At 37.4% G+C, this 16104-nt stretch overlaps 1 long non-coding RNA gene across 1 annotated transcript; it reads left to right on the top strand.

The window, feature by feature from the left end:
• Window positions 1-3927: 3927 nt before the first annotated feature.
• On the top strand, window positions 3928-9409 carry LOC137480550 (uncharacterized). The gene is made up of 2 exons (XR_011002973.1): window positions 3928-4030; window positions 9049-9409. It is a non-coding gene; the product is annotated as an uncharacterized lncRNA (long non-coding RNA).
• Window positions 9410-16104: the final 6695 nt, after the last annotated feature.

Here is a 16104-nt window from a genome sequence, read left to right as displayed (position 1 = left end):
TTGTCTGCAATCAAACAGCAGTGACTGTAGTTAAATAAGTTGGTTTTCCTTCACTTGGTTTTAACTATTCTGTTAGGTCAAAAGCAAAGTTAAGGGAAGGTACTATTGCAGAATACTTTTAATTCTAAGAAGTTCCTAAAAAATCTCAACACTCTGTAGGCAAAATGTAACAGAGAAAGGATTAGAACTAAAAATCCTACTTCCAGCCTCTGGAAGAGAAAAAGTACATTAGTCTGGAAAGAAAGTCTGAGATAACACAGTTTTGATTTTTGACATTTAGAAATCACAGACTCTACTTGGCACCAGTCCTCAATTTCCACCTGCAGAACACAATCAAAGGACTCTGCAAAGCACAGTAACTGTTTAATTTCTAAGTCTTATTGAACAGTGTTGAGATTGCTTTAAGCTCCAGGCTTTGGAAACAGTTGTGACAGCAAAAATGACCAAAAAAAAAAAAAAGTTCTTAGTATATGAAAGTGTACTGCTGTTTACTTTTAAATGTTCAGTCTTGCAGCTTCTGCTAAAGCCCAGGAGATTATTTGTAAAAATATTGGCTAAAGCTGCCGGTTTGTATGTATGTTTGTTGGTTTTAACTAATTTGGTGTCATTGTCGTCTCCTTGTAGTTGGTAATTGTTCTTAAAAATAAGTGCAGGTACAGTGAGATACAGTGGCAAGAAAAGCATTTCCTTGATAAAAACCTTTGCAGTCCAAAGACTGGTATTCAGGCATTCCCAGGTGAAATATAAACTTTCACTGGGGATCTTGTATGTTGCCATTGTTTATCATACACATTATCTCTGTTTATAAATAATGTAAAGGAGTTCTAGGGGATTCTTCAGCTATAGTAAAGTTCATACATGTGCCAGGATGTAGCCTTTAGACTTACACAACTTTTTGAAAATTGTGATACTGTCAGGCCAGCCGGGGAGAGGCTAAAAATCCTGTCTACAGAAAGGTTCATGAGAGTTGAGAGTTTACTTTTGGCTGTCAAAAAATCATGATTTTTCTCAAGAATGTCTGAAAAATCTCAATATCCTTCTGCATCCACTCACCCTCAAATAGTTTATAATTGTTAAAATTAGATCATAGAATCATTAAGTTTGGAAAAGTCTTCCAAGGTCATCTAGTCAAACCTTTGACAAAATAACATCATGTCAGGGAAACCATCAAGCTAAGCTCAATTTCCAGCTGTTTCTTGAACATTTCCAGGGGTGGTGACTCCACCATTCCCTGGGCATCCTGTTCCAGTGCTTAACCAGCCTTTCAGAAACTCTTCCAGATGTTCAACCTGAACCTGCCCTTGTCCTTGGTGACAGTGTTCCCCCCATGTCTAATAAAGAATGGAGGTTTTCTTCAGATCTCCTTTTGTTGTTAATGTATTTATAAAAACATTTTTGTTATCTTTCACAGCAGTGGCCAAACTGAGTTCTAGCTGAGCTCTCACCTTTCTAATTCTTTCTCTATATGACCTAATGACATCCTTGTAGTCTTCTGGAGCTGCCTGTCCTTTTCCAAAGGTCTTAAACTCTCTTTTTAAGCCTGAGTTCCAGTGAAAGCTCCCTGTTCAGCCAGGCCAGGCTCCCTGTTCTTCCCTGCAGGCTCATCTTTTGGCATGCAGGGATGGCCTGTTCCTGCACCCTTAAGCTTTCCCTCTTAATGTATCTTCTTCCTCCCCTGTCCCTTCTGAAAATCTTGTATCCATCCATTGCACCACTCCAATCACATGAGTCACCCCACCGCATTTCCGTGATTGGGATGATATCATACCTTTCCTTCTGCACCATGGCTTCCAGCTCACCCTGTTTGTTACCCATACAGAGTGCATTCGGGGTAGAATTTTGTCATTTGCCTTTTGCCTGATTTTTACAGAGAAATAATTTCTAGCTCAAAGTATGGAGTGTGTGAAAGGTAGGTTTGGCACAGTCATGTGGATTATGTGACTAGTTGCAAGTTACCCCGCAGAATGAAATTTAGCTGGAGACTCCTAATGAGCTCATAGGGAGAGGGATGCGGCCCGTATTTTTCAGTGTCTAATGATGCTATTAAACTTGCCTTACAAAGGTAGCTGGACAATTTACATCTGGTTTTATGGTCTTAGATAGGTACTGCTATTTTGTAGGTCTATATCCTCTTATTATCCTACATGGCCTATAGACAGGTATAATACCCATTATTATGACCTTCAACAGCAGCATGGGCTGCAGGGACTGTACAGTAATAGAGTTTAATATAATAGGCAGAGAAAGGTAAGTATCAATAAAAACCCAGAACTTCATAAGAACAGATTTAATTTTGGCTCATCAGCTGTTAGGAAGGATCCCACAAGTATCTGCTTTGGAGGCCAAAGGACTTTGGAAGTGTTGGAAGACTTTGAGGCAGCCTTGAAAATAAGTTGAGAAAACAATGAAGGATTCTATAGGCATGGTAGTAGCAAGCAGGCATGTGAGGAAGATTCAAGCACGCTGCTGAATGGCTTTGGCAAGCTAGGTCAAAAATGGCACAGAAAAGGTTCACATGCCTGATGTCTTCTTTGCTTTGGTCTTAACAGCTAAAGTTAGCTGCAAGTTCCTTTGGCAGGAAGCAGTGGCAAAACAAATGGTGAGCCACTAACAGTAGAGTAGGGTCAAGTTACAAACCTCTTGTGAAAACTGGACACCTCCAAGCTGGTAAAATGTGACAGAATAAGTGATTGGAAAAAGCCAGAACTGATTTACGAAGGTTAAACTGTGCTGTATTGTCTTATATTATAAAACAACTTAGTCAATAAAGGATGGGAGTATTTTGAACAGCGTCTACCATAATTTTAGCAAGTCATTTCTCATGATCTTCCACAACACCTTTGTTGACAGTCTGGTGACATGTAACACTCTTCAGATAAATGCCACAAGTTTTGTGGAGAGCTAGCTAGGTTGCTGAGCTCAGAGTTGTTGGCTAATGGCTTAAAGTCAAATTTAGAACTGGTCACATGTGGAATTCCTCAGAGATTGACACAGAGTTTGATACTGTTCATTGTCTTTATAAACAATTGGCATTGAAAGGCTTGAATACACTTGTGGTAGGCTTGCTGATTATGCGAGACTGGGAAGAGAAGTAGAACATGAGAAAAAAAAGCTGCCATACCGAGGCACCGGCAGTCTGAAACCTGGCTCAACAAGGTTTTAAAAGAGATGAATATGAAGTTTTGATTCATCAGTTTCAGAGAGATTTAAAAAATGAAAGAAGGGTTGGTGAATGCGTCACCAAGATGTTTAGACCATTAGAGAGCCTGATGCATAAAGGAATTATGAAGAAATTTGGTTTATTCAACCTAGGGGAGTGAAGGCTTTGTCTAGCATGAATCAGTTTTCCAATCTCTAAAAGGTACTTATAGATAAAATGGAAGAACTCTTTCACATAACTATGCAGTGATAAGATAAAGGCAACAGGCATGAAGAGTGTCAGGGCACCTCCCTCTGATTATGGCAAGACAGAGAACCGTGAGAACCCATGTGCTGACAGAAATGGTAGGATCCTGTTCCCTGGAAATATTAGACCCTCATTCACAGGTACCTGCATAACCTGATACAAGGCCCTGATTTCAACAGAAAGGTGGATCAGATGAATTTAAACCCTGTATGGGAAGATTCAGCATCACTCAAACCAGATGAGTTGTGCACACCTATATACACAGGCAGAAGCTGAATTTACTCTTAAGACTTTGGGATTACAGTCAAAGTAAATGCATAATGGGGGTGTATTATTGTGCAAGCTAGGCAAGACTGATATTAAGGCTTCTGAAAAGCTAGTTCAGGCCATTTATAAGCTGGGCTGGTAAAGTTATCTGCTTCATAACAGCCATCTTAACAGCTACTATTTTCTTACTATTTTTTATCATTAATGATTCTTGGAACTGTAAGAAGAAGTAATAAATAATCACTCATATCCAGCATTCTACAGGAAATTGAAGACTGTGGGATTTGATATTGTTGGATTCTCTTCATGTCATTATCTGAAAAACACATGTTGTCATTACTGGAAGAGAAGACACTGGTGAGAGTGATAAAAACCATGGTTTTGATACTTAGTATCAAAAAAAAAAAAGGTTTAGTGATCCACTATAGAAAAGACCTTGAGGGACGTGAAAGTTGCCTTGTCCCAAAGAGATGGGTGGATCAATGACTGTCAGAGATGGCTATGAACTAAATATGTGGTTCCTTTTTTCTGACATTATGACAGGCACAATTTGTTACAGTGATTTTATCTTGTACTTTGGGCACTCAGAAACAGTGAAAATAAACCTTATTGCATAGCTGGTTTTGTCTAAGAAGGAAACATTTTGAGTAGTTTGCAGTACTGCATAATCTGTGATGAAAGCAAACATGGGTGGAAATCATTTCACTTAGGTTAATATTTCAGTAGCTGTATCACTGGAGTGTGGTGGAGCGGTCGTATGTGTGTGGGTTTTTTTTTCCTTAAGCCTACAGTTAAAATATTTATCTCTGCACAAGTGTGCTGAGTGTATATCTTTGAATATGGTATCAATATGTCCTGACCCAGATGAAAGCTTCTTAAGTCAGTTTTTTGCTCAATCCTGTTTTTGCACATTAGCTGTGCACAGGATTATTCTTTAGTCTGTCATTCAAGCTGTTCAGAGAAAAAAAAAAAGAAAAGGAAAAAAAGGAGAGGGCAGAAAAGAGATTCTGAGTTTTTCTGTCTGACAAAGAAGCAGAATGGTGATCCAAACTTCCTACACCACTAAAAACTACAACTGCTTCTGATATGTATTACAGAGAATCCAGCTGACATACTAGAAAACAGCAAAAACATATTTTTGATATTTTTCCACCTTTAATGAGAATTGAAATACTCATTGGGATGTAATTGTAGCATTTAAAGGCATATTATAGAGGAACATTAGCACAGAAGCATCTTGCCCTGTTCCTGCCTCCTGGGGCTTGTGTAAAAGGACTTTCCTCAGTCTGCTTGTGATTACCTAGGCTGCTCCAGTAAGGGAGAATTCAGTGCTGTTGTGTAGCAGTGGATCAATAACTCTGGAAAGCAGAGATAGACTTCTGTTTATCCCTAGGATATATTTAGTGATGGCCCTGGCAGGCCAGATTTCCCTGTGATGTGTCAGTTTGCCTCGGTGGTCATCCTGAGATTTGTTTCCTGAAGGGTGAAGGCAGAGCTTATCATCTTTAATTTTGGTCTGTATATGGGGACCAGGACCTGTAGTGAGTGAGAATTAGAGCCACTTGAAGCAATAGCTTTTGTGTTGGTGCAATAATAACCGAATGTTCAGAACTGGTCTACGTCTCAGGCTCTGAGGAAGGATGAGAAATGAACTTTCGGGGACACACCATAACTATTCTACCATGATTCAACTTGCTACATAGTCAGCATAAGGCAAAAGTCTGTGGCTTAGCCTCCTTCCTTTTTAGTGGTTGCAGCTTATTCCCTGTCATGGAAAGACCTTCAGACAGGCTCAGATTCTATTTCTATTCAGATCTTTAAAACATGGTTATTCTTATCTATCTCCTTTTTCTGTACTGCTTGGTCCAGCAGTTAAATGCAAATGGTTAATTCCCATTTCCTCTGCATGGCTTTGTCATTCATTGTAGCAGTAAAGCTGTCTGAAGTATTTTACTGTGCCCTGTTTTGTCTTCAAATGGACAGGAGTCCAGCACGCAGCAGAAAGAAGTAAAGTTCCTAACCGCAGGACTCTGTTTATCAAGTATATTTGGCACTGATAAAATTTAACTTATGGCAAAAAGAACACTGAATTTTCTTCAGCAGACAGCAAAGTTTCCTCATCTCATTTTTCTCACTGCAGAGTTTGTTTTATTCCTCCTTTGTCTCCAGCACTGATCTCTTTCATCCTGATGTGTAGGATGAAAGTATGCATCCTGATTTGTTCTGCTGAAGTAGCAGGGGATTTCAGTATCCTGACTCTGAAATGTATTATGCCTGACTTCTGTTTGGATGTGCGGAAAAGGACATTGCACAGGGGGCCTCTTCCCACCAGAATACTCCACAAGGGGCTTGGTGTAATTGCAGCTCTCGCGTTTCCCTGAGAACAAAGGCTTTTAGCTTCTTCCCCAAATATTCTGTGGAAAGATAAATTTAAGGGAAATGTTCTCACCACACCAACGAAAGGAATTGTTTAGCTGTGGAAAGAGCCGTGTACAGCTCTCCTGAAGATACAGGTATCTTTCTATTGTACCCTTCTTCTGAGTGATTTTGCCTTTGAATTTCTGAGTGGACTGAAACAATTCTTCATTCTTCCATCTGAGACCAGAATTTCATGGGCGGAATTAATGTCAAGCATAGGTAATTTTTATTCTGGAGGAAGTAATGCACTTTCTTTGTGAAAGAGAAGCAGCAATATGTTTATTGATAAACACAGAGATTTAACAAGACTTGATAGTAAATGCAACAGTGGTTAGCAAAACTCATTGACAAGGTATATTTGATTATTTACTGCATAGAGTACAAGTCAGGCAAAAGTATCAGGGAGACCCTCTGACTGAGTCATAATGTTCAGAAAGGACCCCCTTGCATTTTAAACTCCTTCTCAGAGGGGGGTTTATATGTATCTGGATCCAGACTTAGTCCCAGACTTGGTGTGCACAATTCTTTGTGTCTAAATGTGCACAATCAATCCTTTGTATTAGTTAGCTAAGATTTCCAACTTTACCATGCTACTAATCACTGAGAATCTGTTGCAGCAAGGAACTTCAGCCTCAAAGAGTAATCTTGAGAGACATCTGTACTCAAGGGTGGATCCTTCTCTGCAGGAGAACTCAACAGGTCCTGGACTGTCTACAGATAGGGAGTAACAGAGTTATAGGCATACTTTCAGATTGACTACAGAAATTAGTTTCTTCCAAACTTGGCTTGAGTCAGACTTTGACCAACATTATGGTTTGGGGAAGGAGAGGGTGTGTGTGGTGTGGCTGTTTTGTTACCTGTCTCCCCTGAATCTGCTATGAGTAAGATGCAGTCATCACAGCCAGGCACTTTTGTTGCCGTCATTACTGGTGGTAATGGGTTGAGCAGAGTTATGGGAAATAAAGGTCAGGTTGGGCAGCGGGGTGGAGCACACCATCATGATTTTGAATGGTTCTGACGATATATGAAACACTAGAAAAAGATCATTCAGCCTGGTGTGTCTCAAAAGTTGTGATATCCTGCATGAAGTAACAATAACATCAGCCTCTCTTCCCCTTGTTTATTTTGCAGTATGCAAAATGCATTTGTCTTAAAATAATTCAGTTTTTTATATCTGAAAATGTATAACTAGAACTTGGTCTAAATCTTGAAATTTTGCAGACTTTTAAGTCGGAAATCCCCACCTCAAACAAAATTATGAGAAGTTATATCCTCATTTAATCCTTTTCCCATGAAAACACTTGTTGAAAGATTTATAGACTGTTCTAGAAATAGTATTTCCAAATAATTGATTCGAGAATTCTATGTTATTCCAGTAAGGATACAGTATTCTCTATTATATCAGCAGAAAAAAAAATAGTTTTGCACCAAAGGAATATGAATGACATGTATATAATACAGAATAGTTAATAAATAGTATCTTACAGGGAGCTGAAATCCCCCACATCCTGATATATAACTTTTCTTTTATTCACATAACCAATTCTAATCATTCATGGGCAAAATTTCAAATCATTGCATGAGCACTTACTTGGAGTCTTTCAGACAAATTCCCTTCCAGAAATTTGGAAGCTTTTCATAACAGGTCAGAAGAACCTTCTTCAGCAGCATCAGATCTACCAAATAGGTAGAAAAAATCTTGTCTTTTGCAAGAAAGTTACGTGGAGAGGAATCAGACTGCAGAGGTGAGCTGGAAAGTGACGTAAAAGATAACGCACCAAGATCCTAACTCAATATAAGTAATGTGATTGGGAGCTGATTTTGGAAAATGCTGGGCATCTGCATAGCTGTTGAATTTCAGCTGGCATTTGGCTCCTTGCTTTTGGAAACTGCAGAAAGCCTGCTGGGTCATGCAAATATAAAGCAAGGTAGGTAAGATCAATTTGCGAGATCATGATTTCAGGAGTACTGACTGGTAGATGTGGGTGTCCAGATCCTCTTTTTATGTCATTAACCAGTAAATAAGCCTATATTTTGCATAACGTTACACAATGCTCGAGCATTAGCTCTATAGATAAAATGGGAATGCAAAATTGAAAATCCTAAGGGTTTTTCTCCACCTAAAAGAAACCTAAACCAAACCAAAAGCAAACAAGCAAACCTACCACCCAAATAGATAAATAACCCAACTAAAACTCCAGAGCTCTTTCATGGCATTTATGTCACAGGCATCACATTATGTCACAAGTCAGTATTAAGTGTTGTCTGATATCCTTATTTTATTAACTTGTTCTTCAATATTGTAAACCGTCCACTACATTTTTTTTCTAAATATATCAAGTTATTTCTGCATTGGCTCAGTATGAAATGATGCAGTTATCATAGAGATAAAGGACAAACAAGCTTTAACAAAAAGTATTTGGGAAATTGCAAAATGATAGAAAATATGTAAATTCTGAGGTAATATAGGAACCTGTCATAACACACACAGATTTCACTGTTTATATTCCTGTCATGACATTTTTTATATCTGTGGCTAAAGAAAGTATATAGCTGTTTCATAACATTCAAGTACAAGGAAGGGTGAGGGATGAAATCCAAATCTCACCTCTGGAATTCCTCACTTTTCTGCATTTATGCTGGCCTTTTAACTTTATTATGAAGTCATTACAGTTTTTCATGCCAATAGGTATATAGTAAGTGTTAACCACAGACCACTGACAGAATAAACCATATATTCACAGTAAGTATCACACTAAAAATTCTATGAAAAACTGAGCAGATGCATGAAGTGCTTCTTTCTTTAAACAACAATTCCTGCTTCCTCAGCATTCTATACCCAAAGGCACTGATACACACTAGGCTGAATACATTCAAACTACCTTATAACCATGCTGGAAAGAGAGAACCATATAAAGCAGTTACCAACAGCTGCTTCCAACGTGTTTCTCTCTCAGCTTACTTTGACAGATGAGAGTGATCAAAATAGGATTGAATTAGAAAAAGGCTGTATCTATATAAGCAAGTGAATCTGCAGAGCAAAACTGTCACCCCCCTGTGTTTGTGGGGAATGTGGGGAAGTTCCTTCATGCCATCTCTGAAATATGTCTTCTGGCTTAATTTCATCCTAAAGGGGATACAGATCATCAGCTCTGAGACTATTGTCTAAAGAGAGGCAAACAGAGAAGAACTGAGAGTTTGCCTTCAAAAGTACACCCTGGGCAACACACAATCAGTAGTACAGACTCAGACTGCAGGTTTTTGGGTTGAAAAGATCCAAAGACCAGCATTCAAAACAGTAATCCAGTGTTTTAATTTGTTTTAAAAATTAGGACTCCTTAGAATGATGTTGACAAAAGTTAAGGTTGACATGAATATGGCTGGCCTTCTGGGATGGACTTTCAAGACAGATGAATTAGGTTAAAACAGCTGATGTGATTTGTATCTGGTAAATGTTTGACATGGCTTTGCTGCAATGTGCTGGTACATTCCTTGGCATGGTTAGGGTCTTTTCCAGTGAAAAGTGATTTCCCAGAAAATTGCCATACATTTAGCACAGTGTTATTATGGTGTCTTGAAAAATGAAATGGAAGATGTTGCCATACATTTAGTACAAAGTTATTATGGTGTCTTGCAAAATGTAATGGAAATGAACCTAAATAACTGGTCTATAAAACTATTTCTGAAACATTCAGCTTTTTACAGAGACTGAAATGTTTTCTGCAGAATGATGGGAACTTCCATGTTGTGTAGGGCAATTTGTATATCTGCTGTAGTGTTTTTAACATGTACTTCAGAAGAGTAGCTACTATAATAATGAAATGTATTTTATTTTCCTCTTTTTTTTAGCTGTTGTGCCTTCCTATTAAGACACACATGCTTAGACCATGATGATTTTTTTTCTATTGCTCTTAGAACTAGAGCCTCAGCTGTGTAACATAAGGACAACTTATTGAAATACCTTCTGAAAAAACATAATAATTTTCTTGCTTTTAAACTAACTTTTTGCTTTGCTTGCTCTCTTGAAGAATTGAAGAATTAGAGGATAATGGGATAATTCAGATTGAGAGGGTGCTCTGGATGTCCAGCCTACTATTATATTAGGGATAATTTTAGAGTATTGTTTAAAAACAAAGATGGAAGTATGATACTTTTTCTTCAAAACTACCTAACTGTATCACAGTGTTTCAGAGGAGTTCTGTGAAGTACCATCTTCTGTCTTCTTAAAAATACTATGCATTTCCAGTGTTGGATTTTAAGAAAACCAATCTGCTTACCTTATCTGCTTACTTTAGCAGATGACTGTGTCATGATCTCAAAATATCTACGTGGAGAAAAACATGGTTCTTTAATTTTGCAGAAAAATGTGTAATAGGATCAAGTGTCTGTCCAAAAGCTGAAATCAGATAAGTTCACATTTTAAAAAGGCAAATTGTCATAATTTATATATTTAATCATTATAGCAACTTATTGAAGGATACTTTGAGTAATATATCAAATGAAGTATTTAAATAAAAAATAGTTGTCTTTTGAAAACTATGTACTCTAATTCAGAAGTTATGGACTGATGTACATATTTCTGCACTAAAAATCAGTGGTCTATGCTAGGAAATCAGTGTGGATAATCAGAAACGTCTGTTATGTGCATCAGCATTGTGTATACTCTTATTAGTGTCTTTTCTGTTTAAATTCCATATTATTCCTCAACTTCAAGCTGGTTTTAAGATCCTGACAATCATTATAGAATAATTGCAAACACAGCTGAAATTGTGAGTATGATAAGCAAGGATAGATGGATCACCTGAAATATAAAACATAGTTTGCTAATTTTTGTGAAATTCAGCAGAGTGGAAGAGCTCTGAGCTGTCTTGATCACAGCCATGCTTTCAGTGTTAGACCAGGTAGTTTTCTTGCAATTCTATCACTGGAGCTGGCAATGTACAACTGGATTAGCAGCTGGAGGAGAAAACAGTTGTTTGACTGAACCAAGCCCATGAGACAGCATTGTCACATAGGCTGTGACAGTGCAAAAGAGCTGTTTTGAGTGGTATGGACCCGGAGAGATGTGGGCTCTCTTAGTTCTGCCTTTTGTGCTTTGGAAGTGGGCGATAGAAGTCTGCTGGAGAGAGGCTCATGGTGTGTCTTGGGGCACTTTGGAAACAGTGGGAGTACTCAGGGCTCTGCACAGTCACATTTTATGAAATAAAAGCCATGTGGGTATGGGTGGTAACAACTCACTCAAACAGCTCTGATGAAAGAAGCAAAACTCTGCTAAATTCTATGAACCTGTAAATGACTCTGGGTCAGTTTTTGTGTATATGCCCATCCTGCACTGTTAAGGTGCAAGCCTTGACCTGTTCAGGTGATTCATAGATCGGATTTTTTCAAAGTTCATTGCATGAAGGAGTGTGTGAGTAAGAACACAGTCTGATGGCCACAGCCAATGATGCCATGGTTACAAGTAGTAAACATAAAGATACCTTTAAAGTCATAAGCCTTCAGAAGTTTCCTAAATTGACTTACCAGAGGCTTTGTTGTGCTGATATTTCTCATATGGTGGGCTGTTGTCAAAGCAACGGGGCTGTATGGGAAAGCTGTGCATTCTTCAGCCCTATTTCTTACCAGAATAGAAAAACCTGATTTCAGGTTATCTAACAAAATGAAAAAAATGAAAATTCTTATTTTAGGTTCATAAAATATTATTAAATTAGAGAAAGACTATGTCTGCCTTTGCAACTAACATGGCCTGGTACAAATGAATCTTTAGAGTGAAATTCTCCTCATCATTCTCATGTTTGCAGTGAGGTTCCTTTGTATTTTTGTTGGAATGCATTAGCTGTGCTTTTAAAGTGCATCTTCTGACTTAATTTTTTCCCAAAGGAATTGGGGAAATTCCTTTCCACAAAAGGAATTGTTCCCATTTGGTGCTATCAAATGGTTTTTAAAACCACACATACATTTTTGAGAGAAATATTAAAGGATGAAATTTGGAATTAGTCTGGTTCCCTCCTGTGCCCTAGCAAGGAAAGGTAAGATGAGCTGGCCCAGCAGAAGTTATTTCACTGAAATAGATAGTATTGCCATGTATTAAATTACTGCTCCATGTGACCCTGGAAGGGAGCATCTGGCTGTGGCAGACTGTCAGACAAGGGGTAGAGCTTTTATTTTTCTGGCAATATCTGCCAAGTGCTTGTGCTCAGTTCTGATCTGGGCAAGGGTCACTCCTGTAATTCTAGGGACAGGGTTAGAAATGGGATTAGTGCATCGATTTGAAATGCCATGTGCTACTCATGCCAGAGGAAGCCGTCAAACTAGATTTTGTGTTGTCATCAACAGCTGTCATGGCTGTTTCCTTAAGTCTGTGTTTGGAAGGGCATTTATGAAGCCTCAGAGTCATGATTATGGTTAAAATTTGTTAAGTCAACACAGACTAGAGTGAGTTGCACTGGAAGGGGCCTTAGAACTAGGTTTAACTCCATTAAAGTAAGAATTATTTTATTTTATTTCTGAGCAGAAAAGCTATACTTCAGAGGTTTTAGTGTCTCTTTAATAAAACAAAACCAGAAGTTATGTCTTTGGAGAGACCAAAGGAAGGGAACAAATAAATGGTATTTTTCTCCTGTGGCTGATAATGACTTCTGCCTGTCATTGCTATTCCCTGTTTATCTGACCTATTAATGGAGGGCAAAATTCCAAAGAAATGTTTAATTAACATTTGTAATTAGTATTACAAAAGACCCTGCTTTATAGAAAAGGCAGCCCAGAGAGGAGGGTCAGGAAAAGACAAGCTCTTCACCCTGTAATTATTGCAGCTCCCCGTAGTGCTCTCATTCATCTCATTAACATCACAGTGGGATGGTGCCACTGCAGGCTACTGGCAGGTGTCTAACTGCCTTCCTCCTGGGGAGACTTCTACAAAAAAGGTCCTGATCTGCAAATAAGTTTGAAAGCTTGCCAGTGGAGTTCCTCATTCAAACTTCGAAGTCTCCTGCTTCCAAAACGCCCTAAAGACTTTCAATTTCAATAAACTGTGGTGTTCTGGGGAAGTGCTTGCTTTTTAACTGTGGAAGAGAGAGGGAAGAAATTGAGGTTTATCTAGCAAAATATACTACTTAATTAACATGTTCATTTAAAAAAATAAGTTAGCTAGAAGGGAACTGTGGCTGGATAAACAAAAGGAAAACCTGAGTCATCACTTGAAAAACACTGAAATGCAATCAACCCATAGAAAAGGCATCTGTCAATTTTCTGTCTGTGAGTAAAGCTTTTCTTCTTCTGGAATGTCTTTCTTCTTCAAATTAAATTAAAACGACAATAATATCAAATATTCTAGTTCAGAAAATGATAATATGATTTTATGGAAAAATAAATGAATTTGTTTTTACTTGTTTGTAAAACATACAAAAATGACATTATTCAGTTCTGTGACATTCAGGATTTTCTTACATCCCCAGCTCCTGTATTTACACAAGACCCTTGCCTTTGAATGAAAAGTAATTAGTGAGTTTCTAGCCATAAAAGCTTTTAATAAATACCAAGATTATATAAAGTAAGAAAATTAAAACCCTATAAACTTTTTTTTTTTTGTTAAAGATAGTACATTATTTAAAGCTAATGTCATGGGTTTTGAAGATACAGTTTATTTTATTTTACTTTTTGGGTATGGTGTAACTGAGCTTTTTTATTATAGCTGTTAGTAATGAGACAATAAACATTTACAATATATGGCATGAATGAAGTCAGCAAGTACTCAATGTTTGAAAAAGTCCTAAATCAGGTGCACATCCCACTGATTTTACTGGAATTGCTCTTCTAAGAGAGTTTGTCAGCTTTGTGTATTGTTTACAATGATGATTAAAGGACCATTATAAATATGCATAAGAGCTAAATTAAACCTATCTCTACTAAAGAGATTGTATATGAAAGGATACTGAAGGTGATGTTTGGAACAGCAGTGCAAGAGTCAGAAAATGTTCATTAGAATCTTGCTGGCTGGATTACCTATAGTGAATCATCAAAATCAGATGACCTGTGATTTTTAAGAACACATTGTTCAGTTTGGTGAAAGGAATCAATGCTGCATTTATTTATTGCTGACAGAGCAGAAATTGCTGTATTTTTAAGAGCTCTAATCATGGCCAAGTAGACTTTGGAAAACTTTGTTGAAATATTTAATAGAAAGGTGGTCTCTACCTTGAAACAGCTAGGACAGGAGGTGGTTGACAGAGATGGAAAACAAGGAAAGAATAAGTGAGCAAAGGTTTGCAAAAATCCTGAAAGAAATACCTATGTATGAACCAGTGCTATACTTTATAAGTATTTTTAAGATATCTATGAAATAAAATATTAGGATACTTTTGCAGATATTTACTGATACTTGTTTTTAAAGTAAAATAGTGAAATGATGAAAATTCACATCATGGTTTGATTGAAGGCACTTGTCAAGTTTCTGGCAGTGAATAAGAGATGTGGAAGATAACTAGCAGAGTAGAGACTGTCACATTCTAGTGTATAGTTAAGAAGACAAAATTTTGTACTTAAGCAAGTGATATGAAATTTTAAATGCTACTTGATTAAGTCCAAAGATTTGCTGTTCGGAATCTGGATTCCAATCCCTTTAAGAAGAGGAGCATGAGCTCAGGAGCGAACACTGTAAAAATAGGTATATCCATGAAATTCTGCCCCAGACTGCAAATAATTAAAAGGCTTGATTTACCACTGAGCACACACTGTGCATACAGCTCCTAAACTCACTGACTGACCTCTGTCCTTTTACAGAGCTGCCTCCAGGGAACTGCTCTCCCAGTGTGAAAAATCTGTTACACAGATTACGTAGTTTAAAGTCCAGTCTTGCTTTTGTGCAAGAATAGGAAAACTGAGGGGAAGTGTCTTGTGTTTGTGTGAGAGAAACTTTACATTTGTCTAAAAGTCCTTAGAGATCAGGTTCATAATTCTAGCCCTCTTTTTCACTGAGCATAAGCCAACATATTTTAAAAGTATAAATCAAATATACTGTATAATTTGTGTTAGTTCATTCTATTTTTTTTAATAAATAGAGGCAGTGCTACTTCCTTACATGACACATTATTATAAAGTTTAAGTGTAGACCACTTTGAGATTTATTTCTTGTGAAATATACATTTTCTTAGATTTGTTTTTCTATTTTTCCACCAGATGTTATATATATATATATATATATATATATATATATATATATATGGATTGAATTCTGCCTTCTGCCAGGAATAGGCAAAGGGTGATGAGAGATTAAAAAAAAAAAAAAACAAGAAAAAAGATAAGAGAATGCTAGGATTCTGTCCTTTAAAGTTCTGGGCAAAGGAGGAAGAAATCCATATTCATATAACTGCAGAATATGTGACAATGTAGTAACTTTTAACAAGGTGCATTGAAAGACTTTTGAATAGAGGAGGATTTTAAGGAGGGGATACAAGATTTCTCTTGATTTTTGTCCGTATGCCAACTGTACTTATTCCAGCACTCTTGATTGTGGAAAGATTTGTTGTTGTTGTTTTCTGTGGATGTGGATTGTTTCTCCTAAACTGAATAAAAGTCAAAATTTTATTCAGGTGGTGGGTTGTTTCCCTTATTACTTGTCATCAGTAATTTTGTTGTTTTTTTTAAAATTTCTGTAATTCACTGGGGATGCAGCAAAGTGTCTGGGTCATTGGACCCAGTGTTGTAGCAGCAAACCTTGTAAGTGATCCTGGTAGAATGAAAGGATGAGCCCAGAAGTTCACAGCAAAGATGCACAGACCCTTGGCAACACCCTTGAGCTGAAAGCTGACATAGAAACAGTAAGATGTGGTAGATCTATAACAGCTTTTCTATAACCTCCATCTTGAAACCATTCATACACATGAGGAGAGAGCAGAAGTAATAGAAATATTTAAACAGAAAAAAAAAGTGAAAAAATGATAAAAAGCACTATGATAGTAAAATAAGGACTATAGAGTGAAATAGATTTGCTTTATTTAACTTTTCAAACTGCTTTC

The sequence above is a fragment of the Anomalospiza imberbis genome, chromosome 1 (assembly GCF_031753505.1).
Source record: "Anomalospiza imberbis isolate Cuckoo-Finch-1a 21T00152 chromosome 1, ASM3175350v1, whole genome shotgun sequence".
In the NCBI taxonomy this organism is placed as follows: domain Eukaryota; kingdom Metazoa; phylum Chordata; class Aves; order Passeriformes; family Viduidae; genus Anomalospiza; species Anomalospiza imberbis.
The sequence above is the reverse complement of the archived record's forward strand: the minus strand, read 5'-3'. Positions and strand labels throughout refer to the sequence as shown.